The sequence below is a fragment of the Sus scrofa genome, chromosome 6, assembly GCF_054392235.1.
Source record: "Sus scrofa isolate SSC_HxYL_T2T_F1_AM1 chromosome 6, Sscrofa_HxYL_maternal_Yorkshire_Landrace_v2.0, whole genome shotgun sequence".
Taxonomy (NCBI): Eukaryota; Metazoa; Chordata; class Mammalia; order Artiodactyla; family Suidae; genus Sus; species Sus scrofa.
The window spans coordinates 77639555-77652274 of NC_139388.1; the positions used below are offsets into that span (position 1 = coordinate 77639555).

The 12720-nt window shown below is 44.5% G+C and overlaps 1 protein-coding gene across 5 annotated transcripts in view; it reads left to right on the forward strand.

Annotated features, from left to right (window-relative positions):
* Positions 1-1084: 1084 nt before the first annotated feature.
* PRDM2 (PR/SET domain 2) overlaps positions 1085-12720 on the forward strand; it is a 120287-nt gene continuing 108651 nt past the window's right edge. For all 5 annotated transcript variants that reach the window (XM_021097561.2, XM_084962865.1, XM_084962867.1 and 2 more), the window contains exon 1: positions 1085-1204. The gene's annotated coding sequence lies outside the window, so the exon portion shown is untranslated. The remainder of the gene's footprint in view (positions 1205-12720) is intronic.

The following is a 12720-nucleotide window of genomic DNA, read 5'->3' on the forward strand; positions in this document are numbered from 1 at the left end:
CTAGGTCATTAGCATTATCCCTTTACATATAAAAAGATTATATGTTGACTCCTTGTGTTTTCTTAAAATTAAACCCTAGTTACATAGACGGATTTGTGTGTGTGTGCCTTCTAAAGTCCTTCTCCAAAGCACACCTGCATTTAATTTAGTATGTCTCTTCCTTAGGGTGGGTCCTTTCCACAGGAGCCTCATGTGGCCCATTTCATTTAGATCTTCCTGATTTCATTCTCAGGGCTTTATCTTGAAGTGCTCATGGCTTTAAATACCATTCATATGCGGCAGCTCCCAACTTTCTATCTCATCTCCAGCCTGCACCTCTCCCCCACTTCAGACTCCTTGCCGGCTGCCTGCTAGATATCTGATAGACGTCGCTCCTTGGATGTCCGATAGACATCTCCAGCCCAATCCGGCTCAGCTCCAAGAGAGCATTTACTCGTCGTCACCCAGGCTGTCTATCTGCTTCCTCGTTTGCAAATAAGCCCCACAAGGCCAAGGCCAATGTCCCGTTCTGTGCTTTAGCCCCAGCCCGTAACACAGTGCTAGATACGGAGGGCGGGCGAAAAACAGCCTTTCGTAATGAAGGAGCAAGTGAACCCAGCTGCATCCCCCCTCTCGGAGCTTGATCTTTTGGGTGAGTCTAGACTGGTCCTTTGGAGCGAAGATGGGGTCTATGTGTACTCATTTGACAGGGACGAGGTGAAGAACCCATTTTCCTTCCCCCTCCGCCTTTTATTAAAGGCTGTGCTGCCTGCAGTAACTTTCAGTCGCGGGAATTCCAGCCCTGCGGTGCGGACGGACTGGGAGAGACGAGCTGCGGCGTCCGCAGGATCCCTGCGAGGGCGGCCGGGCGTCGGGGCGAGCGCGGCCGGGGATCGTCGGAGCCTGCGAGGACGGAGGACGGGGCCCCGGGGGCGAACGCGCGGCTGAGCCAGGGTGGCCCGGGGTCGTCGGGGGCGCGCGCGGCCGGGGCCCTCGGGCGGCCGAGCGTCGGGTTCTGCGCGGCCGGGGGTCGCGGCCCTCGGCGACGGCGCGGGCGGTGCGGGTCCGGGAGGCCGCACGGCCGGCGCCGCCCGACGTCACTTCCGACCGGAGCCAAGATGGCGGCGGCGCGGCCGCGGGCGCCGGGGCGGGCGGAGCGGCGGCGGCGGCGGCGGCTCGGGCGGCGGCTCTCTGCGCTCTGAGGCGCGGGGCGCGGCGGGCACAGGTGAGGGGCGGCCGGGGCGGGTGGCTTCCGGGACGGTGGCGGGCTCGGCGCCCGGACGCCCGTCCGCTGCCCACCAGGACCTAGGCGGCGGCGGGGGCGATCGCCGGGGATCCGGGCGCGCAGGGCCGGCCGGCCGGGTCGGCGGGCGCGCCCCCTCCGAGCTCCCGGGTCCGGCGCTCGCGGGGGCCCCGGAATGAGGCGCCGCCCGCCCGCGGCCGGCTGGCGGCCCGGGGTCCGTCCCTCCGCGCCGAGCAGCTCGGCCCGGCCTTGGGGCCCGGCGCCGTGAAGTTGCGGGGTCCGCTTTGTCGCCGTTGGTTTGCCGCGCGCCCCGCAGGGAGGACGGTGTGGGCAGCGGGGCGGCGGCTGCGACTCCAGCCGGACCCGGGTCCCGGTTAAGCGGGGTCGCCCGCGGGGCCCCAGGGCCGTTCCAGCAATTTCAAGTCTTTTTTGTGTTCCAGCCGAATGTGTCTTTCGCACTTGGATTCTGAATTTGTTTTGTGCCTTGGTGTCTTTGTGTTTCCTAAATCCACAGCGTGTGGTTTAAACCTGGGTAATCCCGTCATAGACCCACCGGTGGTTTTGTTTTGAACAGACTTGCGTTTATCTCTTACTCATTTTGTTACCGAAGATAGCCACGAACCTGCTATTGATGGTGGCAAGTGAGGCACGAGGTAGACCAAACAGGTCAGTGTCATCCCCACACCTCCGTGGTTCCTCCCGACCCACGCGTGAACCGCTGGACCACGGCTGGCCACCACCTGCCCGGCCGTGAGCGTCGGGAACAATCCCACATCCCCTTGGGAAGCCCAAATTCTCTCGACCACGTAGCTGTAATTCCGCCCCGAGAGAGGACATGCACCCTGGCCCCTCGTCTTCCATTCAGCGTTGCATCGAGGTTTGGGGTGTATTTCAGAAGTGGGTCCTTTTGGTGAATCCTAGTAGCTCTTTGCATCTCGCTAATCAGACACTAAAGTGGTCGCCCTCAGGGCGATTAAGATATTTCTTTTTAAAGTTTTTTTGTTGACTATAGGTTTATTGGTCAAAGCAACCACAGTCTTTAACAACACATGGCACCTTTCAGTGATTCTCTGAAGACACCAGACTTCATCTCTGATCGGTTGTGTGCAAATATTGGGGAAATGTGGGCCTCTAGACATTTTTTTTTTTTTTAGCGTGTTATGAAATCTCTTGTACAAATATTAAGGAGGAGGAACTGAGAGACGTATCCTATGTTCCTTTTTAGTACGGTTTTGTTTTTGAGATGGCATGCAGCTGCCCCTTCATTCTCTAGAAGCTTCCTTACCGACATTCGTTTGACCACAGTCTTTCACGGGTAGTATCTCAGTGCAGCCTGGAGAGGACCTTTAAAGATCATCCAGCTCCCCCATTTCGAGCCATGGGAACGGAAATTCCTAGCAGGACTAATGTTTGTTCCCAGCTCCTGGTAGTCCAGGGCTCTTTTTACACATCTATTTTGGTTGGGTTTAAATATGTTCATCCATTTGAAGCGCTTAGAAAAGGGCCAGGCGCGCGATCATAGCAGCGCTCCGCAGAGGTTCGCTTTTGTTGCCTCTGAAGGTGGTGTCTTTAACTGAAAAGTTGGCATATCCCCATTTGTTTTTTGTTTGTTTGTTTGTTTTCTCATTGGGGGGACCTTAGATTTGTAATGTATTCAAATGTGTAATAAGTACAAATCGTAACAAAAGACTCTCACTGTGGGACAATTTGAAGATAGCACAAAACACAAAGAAGGAATAGAAATCAGCCGTGCCCTTCCCACTCCTCAGATAACGGCGGTGAGCATTTGGGCAGACCTCCTCCTCCTCCTTCCTGCCTCTCTTGGTGTGCGTCTGTGTATGCCTCCCCTTGTATGTATTTATTCACTGCTGTAGATTTACATTTGCTGCAGGATTGATACATTCTATATATTGTTGATAATGTCTTCCCGTATGGTATTGTGAGCATGTATCCGTGCCACTAAATCTCCTTCAGTGTGATTTGTGATGGCTTTGTGATATGTGGCTGGGCCATCATTTATTTATCAATTCCATATTGATCAGGAAGGTTTCTGGAGCCTGAGATTTTCTTTTCATTAAGATTTGTTTAAAAAGGTTTTTCTATTGTGCATTTCAGAGTTCCGTACTCTTTTAGGATATGTGAAGATATAGATTGTTTTTTAACCTCTAAACAGGCATCTTCCCTGCCAGGGCGGTTTTACGAAGCCGCCCAGCATTTCAGCTCCCTTTCATTCTCCTCCCTCAGCCAGGCCTGTGCAGTTACATACATATATCTGCACGAATATTCTTTTGATGATTATTTTACATTAGATGTTTATTTATTCATGGGACTGTTTCTTTAAGCTGCCGATCTCTTTTCAAGTTCCAGATCTGATTTACAAACCTTTTAAGTCCTGTTAAATCATAGACTTTCCGGGATGGAAAGCACCTTAGGTTATTTACTATTTTCATGTCTTCTGACGTGCTTTTCATGCTATTTTTAATCCCTCTGCAGAAGAGAACAAGCCTGTGGGCTGCACTAGAAAACTCCACAGTGGGGAGTGAAAAGGGAGTAGGTGGACAGTGGGGGAAATTATCAAACTTGCGAGGCTGTGTGTAGATCCAGGGGCTTTCCAGATGATGGGGACAGTACCCCGTGGTGACGACGACTGATACTGCTGACGTTTGTCCAGTGCTGTGCAGTTTGCCTGCAGCTTGTCAGTTCTGCTGCCGCGCCTGCCAGCATTTGGTTAGAGGTCCCGGGGACTCTTCTGGCTCTCCCCTTTTTAAGTTAGACATTTATAGTCATAGCCAATAAAATCACCTTCGTAGAGTGACTGAAAGCAGTGCTTAGGTTCCATGAAAGCAGGGTTTCTTAGCTTCAACACGATTGATGTTTGGGGCAGATAATTCTTTGTCGTGGGGGCTGCTGTCCTGTACATTGTAGGATTTTTGACAGCGTCCCTGACCTCTGCTCACCAGATGCCAGTAGCACCTCCTCCAAGTTGTGACAGCTGAGACATGGCCAGATGTCCCCTGGGGGGCAGAATCACCCCAGTTTTCAGCCGCTGCATTAAAGGAAGGCCCATCCCATCCCGACTGGATGACTGAATCACTGAAGCGGTTTCTGAAATCTCTTTAGTCAGAGAACTGTAAGAATGTACCATAGAGTTTATGTGAAGTAGCCCTTGAAGCCAGGGAAGGGACTTAGTGGCCTGTGGACGTTCTCGCCTGAGTTTGGTTTTGTGATTTTATTGAGCTGTCACTTCCAGTAGTTTTTTGTTGTGGTGTCCCTTTTCGTGGCAAGAGATAAAGGCATGCGAGGTATCCTGCAGACTATGGAGGTGTTTTCATGACATAGGATCAACATTCCCAGTATGTAGATTCAATTATTATGAAGTTTAAATTAATTTGCATAAAGTTGACACATAGTGAATACTTTAAGCTTGTGGTCTGTTACACGGAATAGCACCAAAACGATGGTCTTTTCTCCTGGAAAATGAGATTTTGTGAAGCATCCCCTTCAAGACTGATGGTGGAAGCTTAACTCGTTTTTGAAGAGCTCTTTTTTTAAACAGCCAATTCGAGATTATGTACTAAAAGTGATACATTTGTCCTGAGAAAATAGTTTACTTTCGAAGTACTTAGCTAACTTTTAATTTATTTCTTTATAATTTAAAGATAGTTTGTATTATGTATAACTGAATCACTTTGTTATACAGCAAAAATTAGCACAGCATTGTAAATCAACTATACGTCAATAAAATTAAAAAAAAATGAAATAACAAAAAAAGATCGGTTGTTCCCCTGGGGGGAGAAAATGTAAGTTGTTATTTGAATTCTTTGAAAAAATAGTGTAGATTGAATTTTTATTGTGGCATAAGTAATCTTTAATAAGTAATGGTAATCCTGGTAAGGGTAAGTTAGAACTTACTGATAAATAAAGCATTAAAAAAGAGACATGCTGTTGGACCACATTTGGTAGTGGGGTGGTTTTCTGAATTACAGAATCACATTCATTCACTGGAATGAGTGTGTTTGCCATTTAAATATTCTTTCTTAAAGAGAGTGTCTTTCATTTCCCACCCCCACTTCCCTGAAGCATGAACTAGAGTTATTGTAGGTAATAAATTTCGTTCATTTGGAATGAAATATGCTTATAATATTTTTCTCAGTACCATACAGTATTTGTTCTTAGAGTCTTGGTTCACGTCATACCTCTACTCTGTTTTCATTTATTAGTCCTTTGGAACAGGCAGTAAAGTAGATTTCACTGAATACTTATATGTTTGCCAGCTATTTTGGAGAAAAGAATATTTTGTAGCTCTTGCAATAAATCACGTGATAGGCTTTGCTTTCAAAGAGCCAAATTACTTCTTGGCACAGTGTGCCTGAAAGATGTAAAGCTAAGTGCAACTGTTAGTTTGATTATGGTGGGCAGCCTGTCTGGAAATTGGTAAAACCTACAGATTTTGCATGTGCTTATAAGTAGTTCCACTAAGACTGTGTTAAACTCTGGTGGGAAAATTCTGTGGCATTTTCAGCTAATTTAAATGATGCCGTCAATATTTGAAAAGAACTGTGAGAGTCACCAAACTTTTCTATACTTAAGTAGGAATCCGGCACATTGCACAGGATCTTGTTTTGTTTGTTTGTTTGTTTGTTGTCTTTTGTCTTTTGAGGGCCACACCGTGGCATATGGAGGTTCCCAGGCTAGGGGTCAAATTGGAGCTGTAGCTGCCGGCCTGCACCACAGATCTGAGCCATGTCTGCAACCTACACCACAGCTCACGGCAATGCTGGATCCTTAACCCCCTGAGCGAGGCCAGGAATCGAACCCGCAACCTCATGGTTCCTAGTCGGATTTGTTTCTGCTCTGCCACAACGGGAACTCCAGCACAGATTCTTATTAAGACAGTATAAATTAAGCATAAGTTAGAGCATCAGTATAGAAATGAGATTCTAAATGTTTCCTCTTCCATGAAGCTTGTTTTAGGGACTTTCCCATAATTCTAAAAGGCCTAATTTAAAAATACATCTAAAAGTAGGAATTTTAAAAAGAAGGGCTCTTGGGATGAATTCAGATTCTTCATCATGAAGCTCTGTTAACCTCTTATTAGGGGTTTCCGAGCAGGTCCCTTCACTTCTTGGGGGAGCTAATAGCAGTGCAACCCGCTCATGATTTGATTGAGTGCCACCTCAGAGTACAGAATCAGCTGTATCCCAGATCAAGCACAGGAGCATTATTTCTGCTGGGGGGGGGGTGGTGGCGGTAAGACAGTTCTCCTCTCTTCCTCTTTGATAAATGGGGACAGTGATTGCTTCTTTCTCATACTGGGATGTTTTGAGAAGATGGATGAGGAATATATGAGCAATCTGAGCTACTTTAGGTTTTCCAAAAACCTGAAGGAAGAGCAGTTTTCCTTAGCTGCTTTCCTTGGTGTAGTAGGTATTGAGGGATAACATGGCAGAGTTATTGTGGAGAAACCCTTCCAAGTTATCTCTGAGTTCTAAGGGTTTTGACCTACACCATCGCCCATTCTGAACATGGTGGAGGGGGTGACTTCTTTCTAGTTTCTTCCATGCCTTTGACAAAGCCAGAGCCTTCCTCATCACCTCTCTGCCCAGTTTTCTCTCGGCCGCTTCCTCGTCCCTCGGCACCCCCTTGTGGCTGAAGATTTCGAAATCTCTCTCCCCCGCCTTCCAGGCGGATGGTGCCGGGGCTTTTCCCCCCATTTGATGGATGCGGTGACTTTGGAAGTCCGGCCTCCCTCAGTCTCCACGTAAATACCCTCCCTACTCCGGGCTGTTCCGTCTTGAGAATACACTCATTCTTGTCAGTCACGTTCCAGATTTTGCCCTCTTCTTCACCATCTCTTTTTACCTCCTGTTCAGGTAGAAAACACGCTCTGTTCATTCCTCCTCTGCTTCTGCAGTCTGGTCATATTTTTGGTTTCTCTGCAGCTATCGTCAGTGTTTCAAGCCTTTATCGCTTATCATCCAGATTCTGAGCCGGATTCTGAGCCGGCAGCCTTTCTGGCTGCTCTTTCTTCTCCTGCCTCCTCACTCCTTCCTGTCAATGTAATCTTCCTAAACTGTTGGGCATCGCTTTGTTTGTGGCACTTCGCAGGCACATTCCTCTTGGGGCGCATTGCCCACCCCAGGCGGCTGAAGCTGCTCTCCTGATGGGCACCCTGAAGGCCGAGGCTCTTTTCCTGGCCTCCGGTCCTGGTCCTGCCCGCACGTGCTTTTAAGTTCTCTCTCTAAAGACCCTCAGGGCTGGTGGAGTGGGTTGGGGGGAGAAGAACTCCTCCCTCACTGTCTGGGGGACGTTACCCACAGGTCAAGCTTACTTTAACTTAGAACTGAGACCCCCTTGAACTGTCCCCCCTTGTCTATCCTGCGCTGCATAGACCCTCCCAGAGTCGCCCTGTCTCGGGCAGCAGGTGGCACCAGGAAGTAGCCTTTCATCTGTGTCATAAATGGGGAGGCATTTCTCTCTACCCCAAAACAAGAACCACAAATCATATATTTTGAAGATGCACACGTCTCTTTAAACAACAAAAACTCGTGTGCAAGAGCTTCTTAAACTGTAGAGCAGTACACAGACATCACTCTGCAAACAGTAGGTGTTGCTGTTACTTTAAAGTACTTACATATTGAGAGGACAGACTCCAGATCTCAGGTTTTATTTAAAGTAGAAGCGTCTGGCTCCGTACCAAAATAGTAATAAACCCTTGGGAGAAGACCTCTGGACTCTTGTAGTGATTGTGTGCTTGGCACCTGAGTGAAATATACTTTAAGTTGTCACTCTACCTGGTGTAACTTGTGATTTTGCTTGAGGTTTGTTTGCTTGTGAATTTCCGAAGCCTCCTTGTCATTTATGTGTGGTTTGTGGAAGGTGGGTTTTCCTTGTATTTTGTTGTGTAGGAAAAACCAAAAAAGCTCTTAGGAAGCTACTTGTAAGGTAACTATATCAATGCTCAGAATGTGGGAAAATGTGTACTTAAGGGCTAGGACCCATGTGTCCTGTCGCTGACGCTTTCTTCCCCTTTAGAGGAAATTCAGAAGTATTTTGCAGGTTTCCTGAAAGTCTCTCGATTTTAAGTGTCTAATCACATAAGTAACATCTGTATTGGCGACCCCAGTGGAAAAACCGTAACTCAGAAGGGTCACCCATGAATTCATTTTATTTTGGGAATTGTGAAATGAACTATCATGTGGCATCTTTAGAAATTTTGTGTTTGAGTTGGAAGCTTGGCATTTGATAATAAAGTTTTCACACATCTACCCTAGGGAAAAATGTTAGAAAACTATCATTTTATAGGAACCTCCTTGATTTTAATGCTGTTTTGCAGAATATTCAGTCAACAGTTTAAGTTCTTTTCCTGAGAGAGATGGGAGTTACAGTAGTGCTCTGGAATCTGTGCACAGTTCTTATGAAACAGCGGGGATCGGCTGGGAAGCATCTGTAGACTTACCTTTTTAATGTGGACTTTTCCATCTATAATTTTTGGTAATTAGTCTTGAATGTAAGGAAGTTAACTTTTTAATTCAAGGGTATTTTGATTGGATGGAGTTACTTCGTCCAGGAAAATGACAGCGATTCCTTTGTTTTAGGAGGAGGAATATCCTACTGTTACAGTGAGAGTAAAGAGATTTAAATTTTTTAGAGAAACTGAGTATTTTTAATTGTGGGGTTAGAGGGAATTATTATAGAAACCCTAAATAGCCCCCAAATTTGTGATGTAATAAATCACATGTTCAGTGTAATGTAATGACAACAGTGTATACATTTAGTCAGAAGAATAAGGGAGAACATATAAATAGTAGCCAACTATAAATCAACCACGTAAATGATAAATAATCAATTGTGAGACATTTATTGCTAAGCTAGCTCTTTATTAGTAGATGCTTGGAGCAGTATCTTTTTGAAAAATTTACCTTTAATCTCCCCTCCCCACGCCCAAGTAAAGGAGAGAGAATCTAGGGGAGGGAAAAACCCCCTAGAGTGCCATCATCTGAATCGGGATTTGTAGTACCCTCCTAGTTTATCCATGGGTCTCTTATTTAACATTCACCTGTGGTGGTGTTTAACTGAGATAGTTCAAACAAAAACCCTAATCAGCCTCATTGTGTCACTGAAGCTCTGTGGCTCTAAAGCCGAGAGGGTTGGTCCTCTCCTCAGTTCGGTGGAAACTGTTGCCAATATTGAATTCTCCCACCTGGAGTAAATTCTCTAAACTCTGCTTCCTTATTTAGGTTGGTGTCAGGACACTGTGCTCTATGAACTTGGGGGTTATTTGTCTATAATATTCTGGGCCTTATTTATTTATTTATTTTTTGTCTTTTGTCTTTTTAGGGCTGCACCACAGCATATGGAAGTTCCCAGGCTAGGGGTCGAATCGGAGCTGTAGCTGCCGGCCTATACCACAGCCATAGCAACGCCAGACCTGAGCTGTATCTTCAACCTACACCACAGCTCAGGGCAACACCGGATCTTTAACCCGCTGAGCGAGGCCAGGGATCGAACCTGTGTCATCGTGGATGCTAGTCAATTGTTTCCGCTGCACCATGATGGGAACACCAATGTTCTGGGCCTTATTGAGGAAACCTATTTACTGAAATGGGAGAAATTACAGGTTTATTTATGAGCATTCTATTCTCTCTCTCTCTTTTTTGGAGGGGAGGCTGCAGGGGCCTAACTTGGAAGTTCCTGGACCAGGGATTGAACCCGCACCACAGCAGTGACCTGAGCCACGTTCTTAACCCATTGGGTCATAAGAGAATCCCGGTTCTTTGTGTCTCAAACATACACATTCGGTATAGTCCTCTGTATTTCACCTTGTTAGAGTACTGTCTTCTGCCTTGGGTAGAAGTCATTCTTGCAGTTTCAAGCAGTAAGAGTTCACACTGTCTGACTTCTCAAAGAATCACCAGGTCTTTGCCGTGTTCTCAGTCTCTCTCTTTTACACACAGTCTTAGTTTTTTTTTTTTTTTTTTTTTTTTTCTCTTGCTTTTTTAGAACTGCACCTGTGGCATGCCGAGGTTCCCAGGCTAGGGGTGGAATCAGAGCTGCAGCTGCTGGCCTACACCACAGCCACAGCACTCCAGATCCAAGCTGCATCTGTGATGTACACCACAGCTCACCGCAGTGCTGGATCCTTAACCCAGAGAGGCCCGGAATCGAACCGTCATCCTCACAGATATTAGGCTAGTTTCTTACTGATGAGCTGCAGCAGAAACTCCTTATGCTTAAAATGATAACATACCAGTTTTGAATTTTCACTTTAGTTTATTTAACTTGGTAATATAATCTGCCTTTTAAAAAGAAAGTTGGGGGTATATATTTTTTTTCGGTGTGAAACTGGACATTCTGGACATTCTAGTGAAATTGTATGATTTTTAGAAAAGGAAAATGAATGATTTTTTAATTTAGCAAATTCCTAGGCAAATTCAATACTTAATGCTTTTGCATAGATGCTGAATGTTTTCATATTGATAGCTAGAGTTTATAATTGTAATTTGACAATTCCTTTCTTCTGGTAGGAATTATGAATGGTAGTTGTTTTTTTTTTTTTTATAGCGAGTTACATTAGCCGTGTTTGTTAAAACTTATTTTGAGAAGTTGGCATAGTTTAGCTATTTTTATTATTTTTCTAGTTTAGAATTGCAAGAATCTTTTGGTCAGAGAAGTTAAGATCAGTGCTAAACACTGTAAATCTACTCTAAGAGTGTAATTGTCTGTTTGCTACATTGATAACTCACTCCTTTACCACGAAAGATCTGCTTTATGTGGTGATTAGTGATTAGATTTCTTATCTAGGTCATAAACTTTCCAAGACTCCTTTTATTTTTTTTGGGGTTATTCTGAAATTTTATTTTTATTTTTTACAGAATAAAATACATACATTTACACACAATTACATTCACACAGATTATTATATTATGGATCTTAAGAAACAGATTAAGTGACTCCCACTGGAGAAGTGGAATGGAAAATATGCTGAGAATAAGTAAAATATAAAATGCATAAATTGGTTAAAAAACAGTGTAACTATATAAATATGTCCTCACAATTTGTTACATCTTATTGATTCTTCCATATAGGCATTACACCATTCTAGGTGATTTGATAAACAAGACATTATAGACCTTACATTGTACCATGGAGAGAAATGGTTATTAATAATACAGTTGTAGAACTGTATTATTTAATTGTACAGTCACATTGTTTAATTATAATTATCATAAATTCTTTGATGGAGAGGAAATCAGAATCAGATGTAAGACTTCAGCATTCCAAGAATGATGTCAGATGACCCCCTTCATGGTGGATTATGCACTTATTTACTATGAGATATATTTCTTCTCCAGAGAGTCCTTGTTGTGTATCAGTTGTAGATTTTTGGTTTGCAGTTCTTCTGAAGTTTTGATGTAGGAGTCTATATGTATATGAGATTGTTTTAAGTTGTTGTTCTCTTAATTGCAAGTTCATCTCTGGTGTCCCGCATTTGTACCCACCTCTTCTCATGATTTCTGATTTTGATGGTATAATTGTGCATGGATGATTTCGTATCTTTACTGTATATACCTTACCTTTACTGGTAAGCCTTGTCATTTGTGGAATTTTTGTTTCCTGTTGCTGATCTTTTCTTTCCTGCCTAGAGAAGCTCCTTTAGTATTTGTTGTAAGGCTGGTTTAGTGTTGCTGAATTCTCTCAGCTTTTGCTTATCTGAGGTTTTTATTTCTCCTTCACATCTGAATGAGAGCCTTGCTGGGTAGAGTATTCTTGGTTGGAGGTTTTTTCCTTTCATCACGTTAAGTATATCATGCCACTCCCTTCTGGACTGCAGAGTTTCTGCTGAAAAATCTGCCGATAACCTTATTGGGGTTCCCTTGTATGTGACTTGTTTCTTTTCCCTAGCTGCTTTCAAGATTTTCTCTTTGTTTTTAATTTTGGTCAGTTTGACTATTATGTGTCTCGGTGTGTTCCTCCTTGGGTTTATTTTATATGGTACTCATTGCCCTTTCTGGATTTGAGTGAGTGATTCCTTTCCCATGTTAGGGAAGTTTTCGGCTATTATCTCTTGGAATATTTTTTCTGTCCCCTTCTCTCTCTCTTCTCCTTCTGGCACCCCATAATACGGATGTTGGTGCGTTTAACGTTGTCCCAGAGTTCTCTGAGACTCTCTTCATTTGTTTTCAATCTTTTTTCTCTTTTCTGTTCTGCATCTGTAATTTCTTCTAATCTGTCCTCCACCTCGCTTATTCGTTCTTCTACCTCCTGTATTCTGCTGTTAGCTGCTTCTAGTGCATTTTTTATTTCGCATCTCTTCTTGTTTGAGTTTTATATCTTGTATCTCTTTGGTCAGTGTTTCCTGTAAGTTATCCATCTTTGCCTCCAGTTTATTTCCAATGTCTTGCATCATCTTCAGCATCAACAGTCTAAAGTCTTTTTCCTGGAGGCTGAGAATCTGCTCATGGCTTAGCTGTTTTTCTGGGGTTTTTTCTTTCTCC